Consider the following 25,473-nt stretch of genomic DNA (forward strand, 5'->3'; position numbering starts at 1 on the left):
AACTTCTGCTTGCGTAACCATTTGCATGCTCTCCTATTGCATATTTTTAACACAGTTAAGTAGATGTTATTTTTCTATTTTTTTTAAATCTATCTTATTTTTTTTCTTGCCTTAAATTTTTTCATGTCTACACATTTCTCTCATTAAAATAAGAGACAGATTAGAAAATAAGCATTCAATGCCCTGGGTATTGAGAGGTCATAAGAGAGAGAGTGCTACCTCCATCCTTGGAGGTTTTTAAGATAACAGCTATACAAAGTCATCATCAAGCTGGTCTCATGCAGACAATTGTCCTGCCCTGGGTGGGAGACTGGACCAGTAACACCAAAGATCCCATCCCATCAGCTCTCTTATATCTCCCAGATCATACCATCCTGGTACAGGGAAGGAAACATCATACCCTACTTCTTTCTAAACAAAGAGGTAAGACCCAAGCCACACACCAAGAAAGAAAGCCCTCCTCCATAAGAGACTAAGTATAGTTGTATTGTCAGAGGTCTGTAGTCACCATAGGCCATTAAAACTTGAATTTTGTGTGAACCTCTATGCCCACTTCTTAAATTCAAGCCTGTGCTATAACTGACTTTATGAGCTTTATAACTGACTAAATGCAAAAGCAACACTCCTTAGAGCCATGCATGAAGTAACCTGCCTCACCAGAACAAGACTTGCGCTTCCACTGCCTCCATGGTATTTCTTGAGTGTAGATTCAACATTTAACCTCCAAATGCCCCAAAATAACACCTTTTATAGCTCAAAGTGAAGATGCAACTGAGACAACATGTAAACTCCACACATGCATCCATGTGCAGGCTGAAAGTCACCTGCAGCACAGAAAAAACCTCTTGGGAAACTGTGGATGAGCACTGGTCTTTTGTGTGTGTGTGTGTGGCTGTGTCTATGTGTCTGTGTGTACGTGTGCATGCAGCTGCTATAACGGATGGGCAAGTTTTTCACTCACATAGTATCTCCCAGCATCACCTCATAATTGTCATGCAAAGAAGAATGCAACCTCTGCAAGGCCTGGGATAAACCTCAGCATATTTGTTTCAGCGATGAAAGGCTGACAGGTATTTTTCCAGGGCTCCAGGGGGAAGTAGGGAAAAAATTAATTTCCTAATCCAAATAAAAGACGTACAGATTTTAATTCTTTTTCACTAGCCCAAAATAGTATTGGAATTACGCACAGATATCAGAAAAAAGCTAATCAAGTTTTCCTTTTTGGTGAAACAGCATTCTAGAAAGAAAAGTATTTTAGGTTAATTAAAATAAGTTACATTTGATGACAAAAAAAGTCTCACTTTCGTCTTTTACTATTAAAACAGAGTAAGAGTTACAACTCTAAATGCAAGACATTTAACACAAAGAAAATATTATCAATCCTGCAACTATCAAGAAGACATTTTGACATTTTTCCAAATCATTTTTGTCTAACTTCCACTCAAAAGAAAACGCCATTAAAATTAATGAGGTTTAACAAGCAATTTTGTTTTGAAGAAACAGACTTTTCTAAAAGAAAATTGTTTCAATGGAATTTTTTTTTCTGTTTTGATCACTGACTAATTATTCGAAGACACTGGAGTTCTCTGATCCTGGACATATGACATGGATTATAGTGAAACCAGCTGGAGATTAAATTTCTAACTCGCATATGGAGCTCATGACCCTCTTTATGAATCATCACACCGTTTGTTTAATATTTAATGCAACTCTTAGTTACTCTGAAGAAAACGTTGAACAACAGGGGCCCATAAAATTAAAATCACACAGCAAAATCACAGCTACTTGCAAATCTTCTCTCTTCTTTGGGACTCCATCACAAATCTGTCTGATCTAGATTCATTAAGTTTATTTTTTCACTCCCGAGACGGTAAGATATGATGGAACACTAAAATTTCATATAAACATCTCTGATTACAGCTTTCAAGCCTCAAGAGATCCAGCCTGGCCTTTCATGCAAACCTAGGCATGGTAATATCTTGAGTTTAAAAAGAAATATTTCTGAGCATGCTAATCTATTCAAGTCATGGGAAGAGCGGGAAATTAAAACTGTGCAGTTCTAGATAAAATTTGACTATCTTAAATGCAGAGACTGTACACTGGAAAAGTAACTGTCTCAGTGGTGGTCTCTCTTTCACTGGCTTCTTAACTCACCAACTTGAACAATAAATTAAGAAAACTATGAGTAGGTATCTATGGATCTCAATGAACTCAAACCTGCTATCAGGAACATTTTATCTACCTATTTTGCCAAAGCTAAAAGAAATATAGTTTTTCGAAATATATTTGCAGAACTTCTAAAAACTGCCATTGCTTTAAGTGCTACTAAATGAGTTGTGCGAGAAGTTTAAAGCTTCACCTCCCCCTCCATCTGAGCAAGGTCAGCAAAGTCAAGCCAAAACCCAGCTCCCATCCTGAATCTGTCTTTTGTTCAGACCTGATTCCACTCAATATGAAGACACCTCTTGCCTCCAGCTTTCAGACCAAACCACAGACTCACATCCAATCCCTGAGAGACATCCAACAAGCATAATCTGTTGACAGCCATGTTATCTTCTGGCATCAAGCATCCCTCTGCTTTCCCTTTCTGTTCCATCAATCCTCTTAATCCAACTAAGTCTCATCATACCCAAAAACTGCACATCTCCTTGCTCTTAGATGCCTATTTCAACCTGGAATTAATTGATACAGCATTAGTCAAGTGATATAGGGCTCACATGGTTCACTGCTAATAATTTGGCATCACTGGGTATGATCTTATAAAAGTTCCTTTTAATACAATGACTGGTGGAGTGAATTCAGTGTCTGGAGTTGTGTCTTCACGCAAAAGCAGTGCCCCACGTGAGTCTCAGAACACAGGCAGTGTTGATTGCCAGAGCATGTTAGTTGGGCAGCTCAGAGACACTGGTGACCACTCCAGCTTTAAACACTGCTGCTGCTCCTTAGCTGCTGCTGTCCTGCCTGTGCAGAGCCAGGGGATGTATGACCATTCCTCATCCTCTCCAGTGCAGGTTACTGCAGCCCACGCCACAGGCTGTTGATGCTGACTTTAAGAGAAGATAAAAGGCTTTCTCACAGCCCTTTTTGGAGCTCTGCTGATCTTTTTCACTCCTACCAAAGCCAACGTCTGCATGGGCAAGATGGCTTTGCTCATGTGAAGAGCTGCAAGCATGGAGTGGAGCAGTGTGCACCTCCAAATCTGCATGTGACACATTTCATTTTCCAAGCGAAAAGCATTCAGCTGCAGCCCTGACTTCTGCGTGGCCTCTCTCTGCCTCAGCACTGAGCATCCACAGAGCATTTGCCTGAGATTACTGTCTCTGCAAGCTTGAACCCATCTGCAGTGGTGCATGTGGAAACAGAAATCCCAGGTTGCCCATCTACCCAAGCAGGGTAGCAGCAGCATTCGTCCGCTGAAAACACCAAGCACCCACTCAGTGGAAAAAACAGGTACCCAAAAAATATCTTTCCTATGAAACCACTAGTTGTGGGGTCCTTTGCTGAATTATGTATGTAAGTATAGACCTCCCAAGCCCAGCAATACTGTCCTTGCCATCTCTCATGGCTTTGCAGTTTGCATAACTATTCCAGCAGCCCCTTCTTGTGTGCTCCCCAGCAGAATTAATTAATGTTTGCACAGTACTTTGAAGATGAAAGTACTAAGTGACTGCTAAATATCAAGCCAGATTCTCAGCTGCTTTAAAAAATGGCATTTGCAGTGCAGCATCTGGGCCAACAATCACCCTGTCTCATTAGAGAAACTCTGTAGCGAATGTGGAGAAAAAAAAAAGAATTAAAAAAAAAAGAAAGAAAAAGTACGTAAGAAAAATAATATAGAAAAAGAATAATATATGCAGAAAAGCAGCACTGAAGTAAAACCCTCATTCTTTTCACAGAGTCCCTCTTTCTGTAGGTGAAGAGTACAAATCTGCAGAGCCACGACACCGTTCTCCTTCAAACCTCCTTAAAACTCACCTCTGCTGAGATGCCTACAAATCATTCAGCACTGATTAGCCAGCTGATGTACTGTGACTTCTGCACATTACACTTACCATAACGATTCAGCTCTTAATGCTGGCCCGCCCCATCTGTTTACTCAAGGTGCTGCTTCTTTCCTACCCTCTGCCTTGAGCATTTGCAGGCCTTTTTTTTCTTACATGTAGGTATCGGGGGTACACTGACACCGACAAAATATCTTTCCAGTCCTTTGCAGGACCCATATAATATGGACACACAAAAGTCAGTCGCAAAGGGTTAGCCTCAATAGTTTTAGATCCACTTACATGGACAAGCCTCAGTATGTTTAGGTCCACTTCCTTGCATGTGTGTGTTCCTGTGTAAAATGGTTCATCATGGAAAACAACCCATGAGGTTAAAGTCATGCACGTGCTATGCATAAAGCAGATGCGTGCTTTTACAAAAGGCACTGTGCTGGTGGTGTTTAAAGGCAAAACTTACTGTTTATTATATATATATATTTATATGTATATATATATATTTTTAAATAGCAGGAACTGCTCTTAAAATTGTAAACATGAGGTCCAAGAGAAAGTTTCATTGTCAAATCAGCCTGTCACTTCAGAATAAACTGCAATAGTTACAACAGGAGAGAAAGTGACTAAATATTAACAGAGACTAGCAAAAAAGCCTTCCTCTGGGGGCTTGCAGTAACACAGCTGGTGCTCAGAGGAGAGGAGGCACCAGCAGACTGCATGCATCTCGTGTCAGGACACCATGGCTGATGGGAGAAGCACCTCCATCAGTTGGACATGTGCAAGATGAAGCACTAGCAATGAGTAATATCTGAGCATGAGGTATTAGAATGAGTCATTTCATTGACTGCAAAAGGACCAATACTGCGTTACTTGGATCTGGTCAAATCTCTTACCACATCCACGTGATCTAGGAGCCAAACCCATGCTCACTTCAAAAAAAACACAACTCCATTTATTTCAGTAGGAAGCCATGCATGCAAAGGGTGTAGATACTCCTTTCACTGCCTCAGTAGACCTTATGTTTTCAACTTGTTAGCTAAATTAGTCACATGCACTATTCACAGAGATACAGGAGGAGAGCCCTCAAGCCTCTTCCCACATGCAACAGCAAGACTCTACTCACTCAAATGCCTAAAATAGCACTGGATTTTCAAGTATTAAAATGAAAGTATTGCACCAAAAATATGTTTCCACGCTGTGAAATTCCAGCGAGTGATACAAATCTCAACTACACTGTCTTTGCAAGAATGCTGGAGGTTTTTTTTTAAAAAGGTAAAACCAAAGAGAAAACCCAGGCCAGCAATCTCAAGTTTTTAATCTGTATTCCCTTAGTGCAGCAGTACTGATCAAAACACAAGAGGAGAGGATGCTCCTACCCACCCAAAACCAGAGGCTGCCCATGTACACACTTTGGCAGTAGCAGAAAGATACAGATGCAACCAAGTGGGTTAACTTCCAAGCCTTGTGCCTTGGGCAAAGCTGGATATTTTTTCCATCTGGCTGCAGATGCCTCTTACCCCAGTCTCCTTCATGCTCCTGCTTTCCAACTGAAGCCTCTCTCCATTGAGAAACATCCCTTCTGCCTCTTCAGCATGATTTAGGCTGATGCTCTGCACTCATAGCCCTAATCTCTGGAGAGCTAGGATGAGATTTTCAAAAGCACTTAGTGTTGACCTACCTCTGCTCCAAATCAGTCTGATCATATTAGGTTAACTATATTTAAGTTTGGCCATGTATATTTTGTCATAATAAACTTACCCCAAAGGAATGCTGCTGCTTTAAAACAAGATTACTAGATCTGTGACTATATTTATGCATCTCAATAAGGAATCTGATTTTGCAGTTCCAGGTCCATGGAATTATTTTGGAGCACACTGAATATTTAGTACTGGCAGAACAGAGGTCAATGCAATTATGTCCTCCATCTTAAAAGGAAGCAGTCCCCTCTAAATTGAGTGCTAAAGAAGTACTGCTCTGGAGACCTTAAGGCTCAAAACTCAAAAAACTAACACTTAAAATTAATAGAGATTTCAACCCAGCCAGAATGTGAACAGCTCTGCACAATGAAGACCTAAATACCAATATAGGACTTTATCTTTCACCTCCTCCCTTTTTTTTTCCCCCCGAAGAATTGCCAGGCAGTGAGTGTTTCTAAATGGTACAAAAAGTGACTGTCAGATGTCACCAGCTCTTTTCCAAAACACAAACTGGAGAACTACTTCTCCAACTTAGTCCTTATGGCACCTCCAGAAAGACCAGAGTAATAGTTGGGGTGTTTTGGCCATGAAGCTCATACAGCGTAGGACCAAATGTACTCTTACAAACAAGTTTTTTTAAAAAAAGAAATTTAGTATGTTTAACCTTCTTCTGCTGCATTTTCTCTTTTGATATATATATTTTTTAACTGGATCCATAATTGGTCTATCTAAATGATTGACAGTGAAGGTGAAGGAACAGCCTCTGTTAGTCTTGACTGCTGGAGTAATGAATAGAAAAGTTGACATGTTAAATTTCTTCACCTCCAATTGGAATTATAAATTATAGACTTCTTTTACATTATCATAATACCAAGTTCATCTTAAAAATAGAATGATTCCTTGGGGGTGTATTTATAGTGAAGAAATACATATCTAATGCTGCACTTAGCATATCTTCATATTTTAACAAAACTGGATTGATTGTTCCAGTTTTGCTCTTATTTTTGGAAATTAAGAAGCAGAATCAGATCATCTTACATTTTTTACAAGGTCCACCATTTTGCTTCTGTAGGTCATTCTGAAATTTCCAAAAGCTCTCTGTAATTCAACGTACCCTCTTGCTCTCCCTACAGCTACTTGGCAGGTTCCATCTTCCCAGTTTGGCCAAGGGCCACTTTATCTGAGTCTTTGCAGGGAGTGCAACAGAGATCTGAGGAAGTCTGTGGAAATAAAGTTTCTACCCCATAAAAACCCCTTAATTTGGCCTTCATTCTTAAGCAAACAACTTCTGCAAAACAAATCAAATGAATCAGTTTGTGTGAAAGCAAACACAGCCCATCAATAAAAGCAAAGCAATAAACCACAGGGAAATGCCTCCAAGCCACATACAGTGCATTTAGACTCTCCCAATTTATTTTGTATGAGATGGAGGGAAGAGAGCTCTTAAAACTTTTGTCTAAATTAGACTTCATTCAGATCATGCTGGTACAAAATCTCAAGGCCCAGTTCCTAATGGTGTAACTGCCTGTGGAAGTGCAGAGGAGACAAAGATGATCTGCACTGTGGGATGCCAAGGGGAGGGGATTGCTGGGGAAGGGGTAGATACCTGGCCCCAAGTCTGGTCCTCCATCCCAAGGCATGCCCAGGCAATAAATCCCTTGATCTGCCCCAAAATCTTGACAGCACCTGGGGTGGTGCTAAAGTCAGGTCAAAACAGGGTCAAAGGGAGATACGTTGGCCACAGTGCTTTCCACTCACCTCATTTTCTATATCTTTAATGTATATGGTCCTGTCAGCAATGCTGCTTCCTACTGACTATTCCACAGGAAAAAAACTCAGCCTCAAGTCATCTGCAGGATGAATTCCCCTATAGCTCTCTTAATGCCTTCAATTACACTGGTGTGCCTTGATCTTATGAAATATTTTCAATTTCCAGAACAGTTTTGACATGGGGAGAGAGGAAGGGACAGTGAAGAACAATACGCTTCCAATAAAGCTTGGCATCATTCAGGATTTCTTTCACCTCAGCAAAAAAATCCTTTAAGACACAAATAAATGTAACTTATTAAGTTAGCAGGATCTCCTCCTAATAGTGCAATTAGCTTTCATAGAAGATAGGCCCATGTACTGTCTTGAGAATAGACTCTCAGGCATATATAAGCATGTAATATCAGGCACACTTCTCTCAAATTAAGGAAAGCATTTGTCATTTCCAATGCTGACATTGAAAAAGAAGTGTTTAAATGCTCTATTAGCATAGAATCCCAAGGGATCTCGTGAGCAGTGCCTCTCAAGGAGCAAGCCCCTGCACCGACTCCTGCAATTCCCTTTTCGCTGCCTGAAGGAGAAGCACTGCTGGGGAGCATCATTTACAGGGGAGGAGGCAGCAAGACCCACAACACTGCAACGAGCCCAGTAACAAGTCAAAGCTAAGGTATCTGAAAGACTTTGAGACTTTACCTCTTGCAACCACATAAGGAACCTCTGCAGCAGTCCCATCCCATCCTGAACTCTCACAGAGGTCCAGACCTCACTCCCTGGCTTTGTTGCTCCGCTTGGTAGAACACACGTGGACATACCTGTGCATTGGCTACCGCTCTGCAGATTACGCAAAAGCAACTTTGCTTTATTTCAGTCACTTCAGGGTTGGTAAATTGTAGCCCTTATCCATCAACAGGATGGTCTTCATTAGTCTGTTCCCCATCATTTAACATGACTATAGGCCATCACCAAACAAATTACACTGACTACTTTATTCACATGCTGTATTCAGCAAATAGGGAAGAAAATGTATTATTCTGGTAACTGATTCATGTTTGCCACCATATACATGAGGCAAATGTGTCCAGGAAATGCTTACTTGCCCAGGGTCACCCAATGGGTAAGTGCAGACACTATTCATTTGCAAGGAAGCCACAAGAAATAACTGCAAGGAAAGCAAAGCCACCATACAGACTGAAAAAAAATGATCTAACAAATACTGCCACACTATATCCAAGAATGCAACACAGTGTTTTATTACACATTTAAAATTAGTACATGCTGTTTTGTTGGTGTCAACACAGGCTTGAAATGCCTGATCCTTCACACTCCACAAATCCTATGCAGTGACAAAATCGACTCTAATATCTAGATGGCAGCAGTTACATCTCCCATTGGCTGTTTCTGTAACCTGAAGAGAAGCAGCATTATTTCCAGAGCACAACTCACATTGTGGATGGGCAAAATCACCTTCTGAGGGTGTCCGTGTTTCTCAACCAACCAGGACAACAAGGCTCTTCATGCAGGTACCCTGAAGGACATGCATCCTCACCCAGCAGGAACCCATTTGTGATTCCCATGGTCTAGGCTCCAGGTGAGGGACAGGAGGATAGCAGTAACAGCACTCGGTGTCGCACAATTTCCAGCTTCTCTTCAGCCTACACTGTTTAGCATCTGGAACATCTAATAATTATTATTAATTGCACTTAACTGCAAACTGTAAAATAGATGTGATGAATGTACAAATAAAACTCTGGCACACCTGCAGCTTAGCTCTGGCTCTTCACTTGGGTTCAGTTTTATCATGCAAAGTTTGACCCATCTGTTATATATGTGCTACAATCAAGCTTTGCAAAACCCGTCAACCTGCAAGCCTTGGCAACAAAACCAGCCCAAGAGATGTAAGCAGCAATCTGAGAAGATACTCCCCAGGAATTAGATTTTGTAAACAAACATTTCAGCTAATTGCATTCTTGTTCTCAGTGCAATGAAGGTCCCATTTAGCCAAAGCATTTGTCTACAGAGTTTAGTTTCTTCCATTTAATGAACGTTGATCCTGTCTTAGCCTCTGCTGGTATATCATCAGGATCAACATGAAATGCTAATGGAGAAAGATGCTTAATATCATTTCAAGTGTTTAAGTTACAACTGCAGCTATTAAAGCAAATCCATTTTACCTGTTCCTTCACTGGCTCCCCACTGAGACAGATTTAAAAATTTCCGTGGGGAGAAGTGATTCATAATGGTTACACAGATGAGAGAAAAAGCCTTTCACCATTAATTACAGCCAGCATTTTCCAAACCCAAGCTGGTCATTTTGCCGGCACAACACGTAATTAAGCAAGGCTCATTTTATTTTGTTGCCTTCATAGATTAGTTCACTTTGTAAAAAGCAAGGTAGCTGCCTCCAGCAGTAGAGATAACTATGCCAACCAGAGAGAAAAATAAGGCTTTGTCATCCGCTTGCAGTCCACAGCAGAAAAATCCAACAGATCCCCCAGTTTTCAGTCCCCTTGCTGGTTCAATGCAGAAATTAGTGTTGCTCCCTGTGGCATCCCAAACATGAGATCCTGTGGTGCACCCGTGTAAGGCAATCACCCTAGTCCCATGAATCTAGACCTTGGCAGTCAGAAAAACTTCCTCAATTTATAACTTTCCAACTGCAAAGTCAAAGTGCAGGACATGCAATACCCAGAGCAGTGAGGAGGAGGAGGATGCTTCCTGCCCCTCATCCCTGTAGAGTGACTGGAGTGGGCCCAGTCCCAGTGGCATCCATAGTAGCCTCGCAGTCTGTGCTTTGGGGACATCACAGAAATAGCAGGAGGGGATGATGCATTCACCTGAACTTCACTTGCCCAGAGAAGTGAAACCTTTTCAGAAACCACGTGAATTTTAAAGCAGGACTGTTTGTTTCTTTCCTCCCATGGCTCAGTCTGCCCCTCAACCTCTTTGAGGAGAAACTTTTCCACAGCAGAGGCCCTTGGTATATGTGCCTGACAGGGTCTCAGTTTTGAACTAGGCACCCAAAACACTGGTTGAAGCCCCCAATGCTTGTGAGGCACAGCATGCTGCTGGCAGCTATCGTCAGAAACACTAGAGTTATCCTCATGCAGATTTTAAAAGGCCACTATTTATGCATGTAAATTCTGAAGGGCATTAGCGGCATCACTGACACACACTGACAGCCAGCCCAGCTCCGGGAAGGGAATAAGCAGCAGCAACTGCCTGAATAATTGATGTGCTTTTACTCTGCCCCATGGCCCAGTTATTACATTGCTCACTCCCTTCAACTGCCTGTGGTTTCTAAATTAATTAGAAATCTTAATGTCATGGCCAGCCAGTTAAAAAAAAAAAAAAAAAGACACTGAGAACAAAAGAAGAGAGTGCTTCTCATGCCCTTGAGCCTTGGGATCTCTTCCTTCAGTCTGGCCACGCAGGGAATAAAAGCGCAGTCTCAATTTCTGAAGCACTAGACCCCGCACACTGATGCCAACAGCAGCACAGCATGAAACCCAGTCAATCTGCAAAAAGCCCCCACTGCATGGGGCTGAACACCCCCATCCAGGTCACTGCTCCCATAAGTTGGGGCAAAGCCTTTCCTATGGGCTGACTCATGCGCATAGCAGCTACAGTCTCTCAACACAGTGAAAAACATCTGACACTACGTCCCTAGCCTGGCCACTGCAACCCAGTCCTATGCAGCACCAAAGAAAAGGATGGCGCTGCAATCTGGAGCAGTGAAAGAGCTCATGGTTGCTCTGCTCATACAGCTGACAGAGCAAAATGACTCTGTGGGATCCTGTTCATGAGATGAAAAAAAAATGTGTGCAACCTGACCTCAAAGAACAGGAGATCAAATACAAAATGAGTGGCCATGTTTTTGCTATATATATGCCTTTATCTGCTTACAATATTGGTTATGCTTAAACTTTAAAACAATATCTATAGCTATCAAGAGACCCAGTGGGAATAATTCTCATGTTTGAGCCACAGTGAAAAAGCACAGGTAGTTGTGCTTCAAGGCCTTTTAAAGCACTTAGTCATGAAGAATCTTGGGATGTTTTTAATCTCCTTGAAAAAAGAAATACTGGGGGTTTTTAAATCTCTTTACAACAGTACCAAAAGCATAAATACACAGAAATTACTGAATGTGTAAGGATAATTTTAAATTGCACAGATAACTTAGACTAATATATCATCTTCTTATAAAAAAACGGTGAAATACCAGTGAAACTCAACAGTGTGGCACAGTCTTCCTCTCTGCCAACACATTATGTCATACTGTAATCTGCAAGATCTTGAGATAGAGAAAGGTATAAACCACCACCTTTCCATTATTCCTCTTCGGAAATTCATTATTTTAAAGAAATCTGATTTTCCAGTCTTTACTTTTGACAAGGATAAACTGACATACTCAGAGCACTGAACTGTCTGACTCCCCACTAAAGTTATTTCACATCTCCTGTACACGTTAAGTGCCCAAACATGACAGCCCCACAGCAGTGACGGCAATCACCACAGCTGGTGATGGCGACAGAAAGCTTTACGGAGTTTTAAATGGCACTGTAAATCCAAACAGAAGTATCCAACAAAATGAATCCCATTTGTTAGCACATGAAAGGTAGTTCACAACACTGTGAGCCGAAACTATAGGAGAACGTGGTTATCTAAAACTTTAATGCACTTTGATCAAGCGTTTATTTGCTCAGAGAGCTTCTTCCTCTGTCTGCTATTTTTCCTCTCCTGCCATAACTTTGCATTAAACTGATGCGTGCAGAGACCACCACGAAAAAAATACAGAAGGCTCCACACAAGTTGCAAGTTTAGGCCCTTTCAGTGTTTTTCAACAGGCTTCTTGAGATGACACTTCCATTTGTAGGGTGGGAAGATGGACTTTCAGCAAATTGTAACACTCATACATGAAAAGAAGGTAGAATTGTTCCATCCTGTGATTTGTTTGCATTTCTCATCTTGGCTTCATACTGCCTCTAAAACGCACATGCTAATTATTGGCAGAATGGCACTGCAGATGTAGTGAACACAAGATGTCACTCACATGCATTTTTCAAACCCAAGCAATGAAATAAAGCATCTCGTAAGAACATGTCACGTGTTCGTACAGAAACTTTCCTGATCCTGGCAACATCTGCTATCTCTCTGCCTCTTCACATCCATGTTTTTAAATCTCACTATGCTTGCTTTGCTATACTCAAATGTACAGACCTTCACATGATATATAATCTTTTGCTCTTCATACTGTGGTATGTACGTACATCTCTTCTCACTCTGAAGTTATTACATTAATTAATATAAAAATTTACTGAAAGGCTCAGCTCATGTCAACTCCTCTAGCTTAACCATAGTAACAATGAAGCCCTACACAGGGGCTTTAAAGCAGAGGTGGGTTCCTGATTCCTCTTCTGGATTACCATATAGATGAAAGGATGCACCAGCTGAAGCAAGACTGCCACTACTCAACGTGGCCATGCCCTTCTTGTCCAGCTTTTACATCACTTGTCTCCAGCAAAGAGCAAAGTGCAAAACCACACGGGATCCTATAGGGGTGCTCCCCTTTCAGCCTTGGAAAGAAGGTAGAAGAAGGTACAGGAGACAGCAGCAGTATGGAGCAGCACAGGTTTCCTCACTGCTTTTTGGAGCCTAGTCTTTCAAGACGCAGCCCCTGGCAAAGTGTCTCATGAAAGTTTGATGAACAGCATTTTGTTTAACACCAGCAACTGAGCTACAGCCCTGTCGAGCTGCATTGCCCAAACAAAATGTCACAACCCAAGAGGATCAAGAAACTCAATTGCAAGAGGCAGGCTTACAGGCAGCACAGGAGCTCACAACCTCTGGAGCAGGGGGCACTGCCCCACAAGTTACTCGGTCACTGAAACATGAGGAGGCTGCTGTAACACTGATGAACACTGAGCCTCCTTCAATACTTGCCCAGCATGCTGCAAGGCTGCACTAGGCAGTCTTGCAAATACTCAGAAGTCCACAGCCCTCTTTTACCCTTTTCACTTCTACATGCACCGAAAAAATCCACAGTGTGCTCTTCCCTAACATTCACTTCAGCATTTTCATGCTCTGCTGCTTTTGTTCCCCCGTTCCCTTTACATAAAGGAATATTCTCAAGAAACAACTGCACCTGCATAACTGAATATACACAAAACCCATATGCAGAGACAGTGCTGTGGGCTCATGGAACATGACCAAGTCTAAATATTTTAGCACAGCAAACAAATGAGGCAATGAGGCTAGACTATATGGTCCAGTAATTACCTTTTCTTGTTCTTCAGGTGCTAGAAATCCACACGCTATTTTTTGCAGAGTACCGTATTCAACATTGCTGGAAAAAAAAAGAGAAAAAGAAACAAACTTAAAATGTTTATATTTGCCTCTGAGGACTTATTAGGCACTCATGAACTTTCTCCTATACATTCACCAGAGGATTCATCAATGAACAACTGGTTTTGGTCAACAGAGCTGATTTTGAAAAGCCTGTAAGAATCTTTAATCTCTATGAAACATATTTCTGTATGGGAAGACAGTACTAACACATAACCAACAATGCCTGGATGAAAAATCAGTGGACAGTATCACTACCAATAATAAAAAAAACCCCTAAAGATACAACTAGTTATCAAACACACATGTAGGTACATGAGTATCTCTTCACCATAACAGACTCCAATGTGATCTAGATAAACTATTGTTATGCTAGAGGATTTATCAGTGATTTTTAGAAGTTGCTGCATCAGAATAATAAAGAAATATCTAGTTTGAAAGAAGAGAAGGTAAAATAAATTATGATTGCAAGGATAATAATTCCTGTTCCTCAGCAGTTTACAACTTAAAATTCCTCTGTCCCTTTACATCTTCAGTATTTTCTTCTAATTATAGTGTTAGATGCTAAATGTAACATTAATTGACAAAACCATGAAATGGATGGATCGAGGTCAGCCTCCTGGAAATGTTGGTTTTATTAGGATTAATTACACATGAAAAATTGCTCCTCACAGTTGAGATTGCTACAGAGGAAACTTCAGTGAGAATCAGCCTTGTCAGAGTCAGGCTGGGTGGTATAGGACTCCAGGACCTTATCCCATCCCAATGAAACTATTAGAAAACAAAATTAAAAACCCATGCAAGGGAAACGGTAATGACTCCTCCTGCCTAAAATTTTGCTTCCTACATTAACTATAAGCCCAGCTCATTTTCTGCAACCTGTAGGAGACGACACAGGTCATTTGATTTTTAAGTAGTGTATTAAAATGAAAAAAACTTTAAAGATTGACTAAAATAGGATCCAGTGTTAAACTGGGGTCAGTTATTCCAATTGCAGCAGTGGGTCCCCAAGCCTTTCCCAACCAGGGCTGTAGCACAGCTTTCACCCTGTTGCCATGGTCTCACACACTGGACCATCCTACACCTTAAAAAAGTTGCAGACTAAGAAATGGTCCTAGGGCTCCATTTTCACATCTTAGCTAATCCAGAATGGTCTTACTTTAATTTTCAATGGCAAAAAAGGGAAGTTGCATCCCAACTCTAAGCACCCCTTGGCAGGTACTTCCCTGAGAGTATGAGAAGAAGGACATAGAGGCATCGGTCTCTAACACATAATTCATATTATTTACGTACTAAAGAAGCAATTGCTTGCATTCAGTAACCTTGGAAGTCAGACAAGTAAATTAAAACCTTAAACAAGGCTTGAGAGTCCAGCATCCATGGTGCTTTTCAAGTGATTTCTCTGTAATAGGCAAGTATGGATATTCTGGAGGAAAAAGAGACCTATTCCAGGTTGCCTGTCAGCAAAATTGCCGCTGTAAGCAATAAACAGATTTCGGATCATCTAAGAAATTTACAGGCAAACTCAGGGTAAGACCAGCTATTACTTCTCCCCATATAAGTGAAAAAGTCTCTATATGTAAAGACTATACCCATTTTCAGCCTTGGATTTTGATCATATATATATATATATATATATACAGTTTCAGTACAAAAAAAACACTTTTACAAGGGTAGAGCAGACCAGGCAACACCTCATAAGGGCATCCATATACTTTAATTCTAGGAAAAATGCCACTTGTTTAGACTACGCCACTTGTGTTTTATAGCAAAACCTTCACTTGGTTCCAAGAAGCTTTTGGAGAATAATTCTCATGCAATCGAAGTAGTACAGAGCAGAGAAATTGTAATTTGCCTAGTTTGAAGAAGTTAATGTTTGTTACCCCGTTACCTTACAATGGCTTTTTAAATGAAATTAAAACAAGATCTTTGTTTCATTTATGATACCTTACATTTAACTTCTGCTTGGAGCGTAAAGGGCTAGAGACAGCACAACATACAGTGGTTTATGGATCTTCTGTGTCATTTTAGGATTCAGCACGTGCTCTCCTCCCAGCTCAACTTTATTTTATCATAATGTGAGTGTACTGACTGGTAAATTTTTCTTGTCTTCCCTTCCCAAATGCCAAATGTATAACCTTGAGTTGGCCTCTGCCATGTGCTATTGCTATGCAGATTTCAAATGCAGATTGGGGAATTCTTGTTCTTATTAAAATAAGAAGGGAACTATACAGGGATTCCTGCAGAGCAAAGATCTTGCAAAATACTTGCTAGAGAGCCAGCGGGTGCACTGTAGGAACTGCAGGGATTTGGCATTAGCCCCAAAAGAGAGAATAAACACACTAAAGAAAGAGACATTGCTTTACCTTTGACACCTACTAACACTCAGCAGTACAACACCTGCCCTGTGAGCAAGGGAATCTTGTTTTGATCTTGTTTTACTACTTTCCACACCACTCAACTAACCTGCTCCCCCCGCGAATCTACAGTACTTCTCAGAAAGCATTTGTTTCTTCCCAAGTTCTTCCCCGGTCATACTTTGCCTGGACAATTTGGTTAAGTGGTTTCTCTCCCTTGCTTCATCCTGTATTACCCTGGAGCTCTACCTGCCAAGATTACTGCTCAGTGAGTAATGTAGATACTTCAACATAGCCCACTCTTACTAACATGGCTTCTGGTGTTCATGTGGCTAAATATTTCTAAATCCTCTGCTATGGTGAGTAATGTATCCACCCAAGTAGGACAAGGGTATATTGTTCTGCATCACTAGATGCCACAAGAAGGGCAATTAATCTGCAAACTGGCATGCTGCTGCACCTTCATCCCAAACGAGAAGCTACTAATAAGGAGAGCAACAATAAACACTTTCTGTTTGGCAACAGCAAAGGTTGGGAGGAGAATCCATCAAGATGGGATGGCTCACCCTCAAGCAGCTGTCTTCACTACAAAAAGCCAAGCAATACAATTTCAGTTGTAAACACTCACAACAAAGGGACCCACAAAAAAGCACGTGAAGTTTTAGACAACCTTCTGAAAAAGGCCTTGTTTGTTAAAATGTACCAAGCACCTCACTTCTGACTCTGTTGAAGCAGAGGAGTAAGCACCCAGCCTCGTGCTTTTGGAGATGAATACCCATGTGGAGCAGCACTGCATTGCTCCCAGATATTAGCATCTCTGCATCAGCCTGATGAAACCAAATCAGCAACTTTCACCTACAGCGACTTAATTAACATGCACTCTACAGATTTCTCCAAATCCTCCACGCTGCCATCCTCCATTGCCACGCTCTTTTGATGAAAGTGATTAAAGCTAACAATTATAATTTCTGTTAGAGATGTCCCTAGAGGCTTCGGCAAGGCTCAGACTTCATTGTTCACAGAACACAATGCAAAGAAATCTCTCTCCTGAAGAGCTCATCCTCCAAAAAGACAAGGAAATGAAGGAATAGCAGGAAGACACGGAGACAAAAAATTATTGCTCAAGGTCAAACAGCAGGTCTCTGACAGAGCTAGAAGAAAACCCTACTTCTCTAGAGCACTCCTGAGACTGATGACTCCCCAATACTAAGCTGTTCAACAAATATATTTTATTTACCAAGTGTCAAGAGCAGGTGAAACAGTTCACAGTGTTACTTGCTGTTCCATTTTTGATCATGTCTTCTTGTGGTGACTCTCCAAGCAAAGCTAACCATGACAGCAAAAGAGTTACATTCCCTTCACCTTGCGAAGAAATGCTTCCCATACTTTTCCGTGCAGATTACTGACAAATCAATCCCCTTTAATTTTTTTATTCTTCCATCAATGCTTTCAACAAAGAGTGATTGCTCAAGCACCCTTCTCAACCTTGCACTTCCAATTTTTTAAAGAATGGTCAATCTCAATATGCTTAATTATAATTGCAAATGGATCGTTTTATCTTGTACTCTTCTGTTTTAATGGGATTATGTATCGTCAAATCTCTACAGTAACATTTAAAGTAAAAATCTCCTACGTCATTCATATGTGGTTTAGATATTTAAAACATTAATATGCAACCTGTGATATTACAAAAGGTTAGATTTCTAACTCCCTGGCCCAGTTATGACACCATAAATCTGATTTAATTTTCACTGATAACTAGAAAAATCTTTCCAAGGCAGTATAACTGTAATTTGATAAAATTTCTTGACAGACAATTCATCAGGAAGAGAGTGGTTCTGTTGTGCTTTGTACAGCGACAGCACAAAGCATGAGTGTGCAAAGAGAGTGAAGCTTTTAGTCTTTGCAAACAACTTCAGTGCATAAAATATTAAAAGCATTGCTAAACTAATCTCTGGCAAGAACTGCAAGCGATTCACTACAACTCATATTACGAATGCCTTTGGTTTACCATTTAAAAAACATTAGAGTCTACCATTATGGTTGTGTATCACAGTGCTATACATTAACCTCTGCAATCTTCCAACATGCAGTAACAGAAATTGGGCTATCTGGCAAAAAAAGCTTAAAAAGACGCAATATTTAAAGAGAGCAGACAGAAAAGCTCCTCACTCCTTCCTGCCAAAGACAGCAGGAGAAAGTCCAGTCCTCTTTTCCTCAAAGCAAATGGTAAAATCCCATTAATTTCCCCTGGAACCGACAGACCCGCAGCATCTGGGAAAAGATTCAGTCTAAATACATTGCAGACATAACAGATGAATGATTTGGGGGAGAGGGGTCGCCTGCTCTCATTTTAACACTTCTGTGTAACAGGAACAGAGCAGGTCATTTCTGTAAGCTTGAAAATGCTTTGTGAGCTTTCAGTAGGATTTTCCCTTCAGCATTTTTTGCCTTCTGTCTCCATTTTATTCTTGTTCCTATGCTTAATGGCTTTCAAATCTGTTGAGCATACAAGATGCTTAAAGCCTACACTTGATATTTACTGTTGTAGGACCCACATGGATGAAGTATTGTTCGCCTACAATTAATAGGAAAGACATTTACACTTCAAATATTCTGGAACAATTACGTCTTCTCCACTAAGGAAACAAACTGCAAGCTAAATTTTCACTTACACATTATATGGAAGTTTTCATAGCAAGACATCTATTTTAGGTACTGAAAAACAATCGTAATAAAATGCTCATCATATTTGCAAATTACTTTAATTTCCATGATGAAATTTATCCACTCAGAAATACGTCTAATAACTAAACGAGAAAGATGCATTTGGTTTTGTAACACTTTTCAAAGATTTTTTTTTCTCAGTGGGATAAGAAACTTCTAAAAATATGCAAAAAATAAGAAAGAAAAAGAAGACAGAGAACATAGCCCAATGCTAAAACAGCAACACTCACCTAAGGCATGCTGGAGTCATGCTCCTGCTGTGCATGATGCAGAACACACACTTAAAACACCTTGCCACTTCCCCTACGAGGTCACTGGCATGCTGCTCTCCTTCCTGCATAACTACCTGGCTCCTTTCCCTCACCCTCCACTTCTGACATATCTGAAACTCCATCCAAACCCATATGCTTCTGTTAAATATATTGAGTTTGAGGAGAAAAAGGTCAGCATCATTTTGTCTCAACCAGCTCTAGCTCCCAGCTGTCGGGACCAACGGGTGCTGGGGTTAAGCAAGATTTTTTGCGCCTGTCTTTGAAGCAGAAAGCAGCCATTATTTCGAGCTGGCATCCCAGGGTTTGTTTTTTTCCCAAGCAATATACTGGTTCCAAGTGGTTTCTGAAGCAACCACCAGGTAGCTATGTGAAGCCCAGGATCTGGTATTGGAAGATCCAGAGAGTTCCCTGCAACAGCAAGGCATTTAATGAGAGAGGAGAGGGGAGCCTGGAGTCCTGCCAAATCTAATCCTGGCTATACGTGCCACAGCTGGATTTCTTCAAGTAGGGGCTATTACACTGGCACACTGCTGACCAAAGTCTTCTGTTTCGTGTAAATTCTCTGCAAAGACCTTAGGAGATAAAACTGATTAATCCTAATTAAAATGAAAATCAAGGAAATGACACAGTCTGTTGAATCTACTTGATGAATCAAAAGCCTCCCTCATTTCTATGTTAATTGTCTTTTTACAAATGTGCAGCACTCTCATACGCACAGAATAATGTTTTCATATTTTTCTTCACTTGGAACACTGCAGGACAGATGTTAGAAAGCAACCAGAGAGCCCTTCTGCATTATCAGGCCCCTGCAGAAGTGCCTAACTGGGTGCCGACTCCTTTCTCAGACTTCTCGTGGCTTTAATAAGAAAATCACATCCCGCAGCGATGCGACAGCCCAGACACTGAAGCCAGGGAAGGACCAGCACCCGGCAGGACACAGCACCTTCCAAGCATGCTCAAAGGTACGTAAGATGCCCCATTAGCATTCACTAGGGAATATACCATAAGTTAAATTCAACCAACATAAACAGACTGAATCTCTGCTCTCGATTTGCACGGGTCTGATAACACTTCCCTGAAATATCGTTGCTCGAGTTTTTATCAAAAGCCTGCTTGCACATAACACCGTATCACAGTGAGGACATTTGGGAAAGCAATCAACCAGCAAAGACTCTCTTTAAGTGCAAAAATGCAGAACAGACCCTTTCAAGGACAGTTCAACTTTGGATATGAGTAATTTAAAGAGGAATGAATCAGTACACTGCTAACACCAGCCAATTATGAGGTGGAATGCATAGGAGGGTCTCCTTCCCTATAGATATGAACGTAACACATTAAAGAGATTCACATTCAATTTGTATCCATTGAAAATTGCATGTTGTCTAAACTTGTGGGGGGGCAAGGCTAACCTAAAATAAGTGCTAAAGACACACTGGACAAAATCCAGAATCTGCTGCATTACTTGCTTAGACACCATTTATTGTGGTTACATTTTATTATACAGTAGTAAAAAATTACAAGGCAACATCCTGTGTTATTTCCCACTGGGATAAATGATACAGATGTACTATTAAACCTTAAAACCAGCACCAGTCTGCCAGGCTACATTCCATTTGTGTCTTTATAATGTGTCAATAGGCTGACATTTATGCCTTCTGATGGTAAAGCGAATTATGTTATAGGCATTTAAATGTGCCATAAAATGCATAGCACTGCACAAACCTAGAACTCTTCCAGTCTTTACCAAAACTGCACACACCCAAAAAAAAAAAAAAAAAATCCCACCAGCTATCAGCATCGAAACTTGGGACATACTGACTTCATTTTTTCCATGCTAAGCCAAAGTTTTGAGGGACTTTTAAAATATTCTTATAAAAAGGGGTTAATGAGATCTTTCTCCTGTGCATACGTTCAACCCACAGTTAGTTTTCATTTTGGTTTATAGATTTTTGTCCTCTCCCAGAACATTCTGCTTTAAAATCTAAATAACTGGCTTCATGATGGGTGACAGGACAAGTCCAACCCTCGAGCTGAACCACAGGCCATCACAAAGCCCTATCCTGACACTTGCAACCAAAAACAGGAGCTCCAAGGTGCCTATCCCAGTTTGATACTGCTGTCAACCTCAGCTGGGGAGGCACTCCTGAAGATCCATCACAGCTTGCAGCCCAAGGGCATCCTGAACCATGGAAATACACCAGCAAAGGGATGATCTTATGGGGATCTCACTGCTAGTCACAGACTATATGTGAACTAAGACATGATCTCAGCGTGGTCACTGGTGCTGAGGGTCTGAGGGACATTACGTCCAATAATTCTGATTTAAAATGAGCTTTCTCTGCTTAGTCACCACCAGATACTTTGAAAAGGCCAGCCTTCCGAGAAATCAAGACAAAACACTCACAGATTGACTATTAAATGTCCTGCTTGTGGGAAGTAACAAGATTAAAACATGGAGACTAGCACACAATGGTTATCTTAGCCCCATCATGGTCTCCCCTTAATGCCACCCCCCAAAGTTTGTCAATGTGAAATGAGGCAAAATTTCTTTCTAAGAAATGAAGGTGGTAGAACCAGACTAGGGAACACAGAAATTCATCTTTGTTGTTAGATGGTCACAATTAAAAAGTCCATCTGTGGCCTAATTACAGGGGCTACCTGGGCTACATGTATACTGGGGTAACTGGAAGTGGTGGATAAGGAAGCATAAACAGCAAAGTATAATGAGTTTGGTCTAAAACCAAAGAGGCGACGATGTTGCTGTTGAAGCTTTACTCACACGCATCAAATTCCTTAATAATATAAAAGATAAGCAGGCAAAAGCAAAGGTGGAGTTCAGAAATATGCAACCTGGGAGAGCATGCTGGAAGGAGGGCTACATCTCCAGTTACTATCCCTCAAGCAACTGGCTTGAGACGATAAGGAAAAGTTGCAAACATACCAACTCTATAGTTTTCTGCAGGGATCATGTCTTGAAATGATTATGGTTGAAATAAGGGGCACTGATATATCTGGGACTTATTTAAGGAAAAGTCCTTAAAAAAAAACAAAAACCCCAAACCAAACCAACCAAAACAAACAAACAAACAAACTCCAAAACCATTAGAGCTTAATGCATTAGAAATGCAGCTGCACCACATACTGCACTAGGATTACCCATGTTTAAGCTGCAGGCAGGAAAGTGCCAGGCTCAGCCACTTCGTTACAGTGCTTACCATCATAATAAGACAGAAAGTGGCTGCTACTCCACTCTGACAAGTTTTTAATTGCATCTAGAAATTACATTCTACTTTAAATTTCATTCCGAAATTGTGCCTAATAGAGGCTGCTAAAGATGAGTTTGTCACACTTCTAAATAATTATTATTAATGTGACAATAACATCTTTTGCTGGAGTTTACACCACCTCAAGTGTCTTTCAAATAATGTCCTTGTCATTAAACTTAGCATCAACTGTGACTAAAATGCAAAATTATCCTGATCTTTTAATTCCAAGTGGCTCACCAGTCACAGTCCTCCTTTGTAAGGAGGCCCACCTCCTTTTCTGTTTTGGTGACATTAGCAAACATCTTTCAAAGGACAGACGAATACATTCCCACATCAGAGCCTGATGAACACACATGCACAACCTTAGATGATATTCATATCCAAGACTAAAGGTTATTAATAGGCTGCATTGTCTCAAGACAACATGGTCCAACCTACAAGTCCCAGGATAACCAGATTTTCAAGAGCATCTTCCATGACCTTTAAATGAGCTTCTACAAGCTCATTCTATGAGCTTTGCATCCTGTCAAGGAAAATACCACATGCAGTCCCAACACATTGAAAACCACCAACACTGCAGCACTGGCAAACCATGGGCTTTGGAAATCCTGAGCCACCAGGATCTGAAGCCACCAGGGAAGCAGGGAATGCAGATATCCTCATGAAATCAACCATCCAACAATCTGCTATCCAAATTCAATGAGAAACCCTCTAGGTAATGATGAAGATTTTAAAAAGGAGGTAAAGAAGCCTCCTGATCCTTCAGAAAATAATAACTTTCCCAAAAGAAGAGGCTCCAAGGAAACTACACAGTCACACCCTGAAGTTATCTTTTGGTTTTCTAAGGGGCAAAGTATTTCACACATTTTGGAAGTACTCTAAATGCAGCTAAACCGGACATTAAAGAATCTCTGTAAATATAAATCTCAAATAAATAAAAGAAATGCACAGGAGGAAAAAATCTTATCAGTGTCTCCCCACACAGTTAGTATACAATAGTAGGATTCTTTTTCCTGAGACATGAAATATATATAAAACTGGCATATAAAGACATCTCTGGCTACAGTTATTTTGGAGCTGACTTTAAGCATCTTTGTTTTATTACCTCAGATAGCATGATGTCATCAGAAGCCTTTTAATGTCTTTTAAGACCTTTTCCAGTTATTCTTAAATTATTAGGTGTGAATGTGTGCATGTGTGTGGTATTTCTTTATTTCTGCAACCATGTGATAAACTGCAGTGTCACAAGATAAATTGCATTCAGTTTACAAATTTGACCTCCTCACTTGAACTCTGCCCGCTAATCCATTTCAGCTGGGACTATTTCTAATATGCCATACTTCTGAACAGCTTTCAAACAGCTGTAGGGGCTTTTTTGGTGTGTGTTTTCAAGTGGATTTCACATTAAAAGTATTTTCTTCTTTGCACCAGAAAGTGGAACAGATTACAAGCAGAAAGACCCCATCTCTCAACAGCTCCAGGATCAAGTGTCAGACACATCCCGAGCCAAAGGGGAACAAGAGCTGGTCTAGGTGTACAGGAAACTTTTCTGATGTGGGGTGCTTGCACCTTTAATAGTGTCCCCAGTAATACTTGCCACACACCTGCAATCCCATTAAAATCCTCAGGAGCTATCCTCCTCCATCACCCTGTAACAGTTTTAATGAATGTTAAGACACTCAAGCCTGGCCCTCAAATACGTCACCCCATGTCATGCAGGTGAAGCATTACCCTACCACAGAGGGCACTCAGTTAAAACAGGTGCTGTGCTGCTACCTGCTCAACTCCAGGAAAGCCATTTGGATACTCCTCCTTTTCAGGAAAATTTCTGGACTTAAGAATAAATGCCTCAACTTGTGTACTGTGATACAAAAAGGATAACTAATAATCAAATCAATTCTAGTTTTTCCTTTGGAACAGATGAATGTATTTTAATTGTTGTAGATGTTAGTTTTCCAGAGGTAGCATAGAACCAGCTCTCACTAACATATGTTTTCTCTGTATGTTTGAGAAGTTCACTGCTTTTCAACAGCTTAATTTTTTATTTTTTTTTTTTAATTTCTAAATTTCCTTGCTTGGTTTCATCCCAGTTTTCTATAAGGTAAATGATAAAGTTTTGTTTGCAGTTAGCCAGCATAAACAAATCATCTCTCAACTACTCACCACAATTTTTCACAGAAAGGACAAGAATAAGTTTTTTAATAACTGGCTTAAATATCCGTGACAGAAGAGTCTTCCTGTTGCCAAGCTGCCACTTCCATTTGACACACCTGACCAAATAGCAAAACTCCTGCTTTCTTGGCATCTTCTTGAATCCCAGGCAAGATAGATGCCCCTAACGGCACTTCTCTTTCCTTCAGCTGATGGGTACATTGACTAAGCAAAGCAACCAACTGCACAGTTTAAGCCTGTGCTTAACTCTACACATGCTCTGAGATATCAGGATTCACCAGCACACGCTGCCACATCACCCTTAATACAGGGTGTAAACCTCAGCATTTCTGCTGCACAAGGAAAACAAGCCGTCCCCCTTCTCAACTTCAAATACAACTGGGAAGTCTCAGCAGCATTCATAAAACTAATGTGAGTGAAAATTAAGAATGTGGTTAAGGGCCCCTGTCAGACCGGGGTCTTGCTGTACTTTTCCAAAAGAAGTTTGATGGCATCAGATATATAAATACGACTGGCTGAAGCAATTAGACCTGCATTTGCTATAAACTCTGCAATCAAATATTCATTTCATTTTGCAATGTCATCAGTAGTCTGACACAAGTAAAAGCAAATTAAAAATGCAGGAAAGTATTCCAGGTAATCATATGCTTTTTTTTTTTTTAAAGAAGCTAATTTACTTATTTAAATTACAGAGACATACCAAATGGGATGGCTGTGAGAAAAGCCTATTGCAGGAACTGGCAGAGGTACTGGGTTTGGGTATATCAGAGCTTTTGTGTGGTAGTCCTTGATAACAAAAGCACCAACCCACAGGGTGATCTTTTTTTACCCACTCTAAGCCCTCATTACAGATCCCTTCTACTTCTAGAAAATGCACT

At 40.7% G+C, this 25,473-nt stretch overlaps 1 protein-coding gene across 24 annotated transcripts in view; it reads right to left on the reverse strand.

The window, feature by feature from the left end:
• The window catches only part of ADGRL3 (adhesion G protein-coupled receptor L3), a 512,372-nt gene that overhangs the window by 406,838 nt on the left and 80,061 nt on the right, over positions 1-25,473 (reverse strand). For all 24 annotated transcript variants that reach the window (XM_039382062.1, XM_039382059.1, XM_027725031.2 and 21 more), the window contains exon 2: positions 13,736-13,802. The gene's annotated coding sequence lies outside the window, so the exon portion shown is untranslated. The remainder of the gene's footprint in view (positions 1-13,735; positions 13,803-25,473) is intronic.

The sequence above is a fragment of the Pipra filicauda genome, unplaced genomic scaffold, assembly GCF_003945595.2.
Source record: "Pipra filicauda isolate LSUMZ 115617 unplaced genomic scaffold, ASM394559v2 scaffold252_size1811890_pilon, whole genome shotgun sequence".
In the NCBI taxonomy this organism is placed as follows: Eukaryota; Metazoa; Chordata; class Aves; order Passeriformes; family Pipridae; genus Pipra; species Pipra filicauda.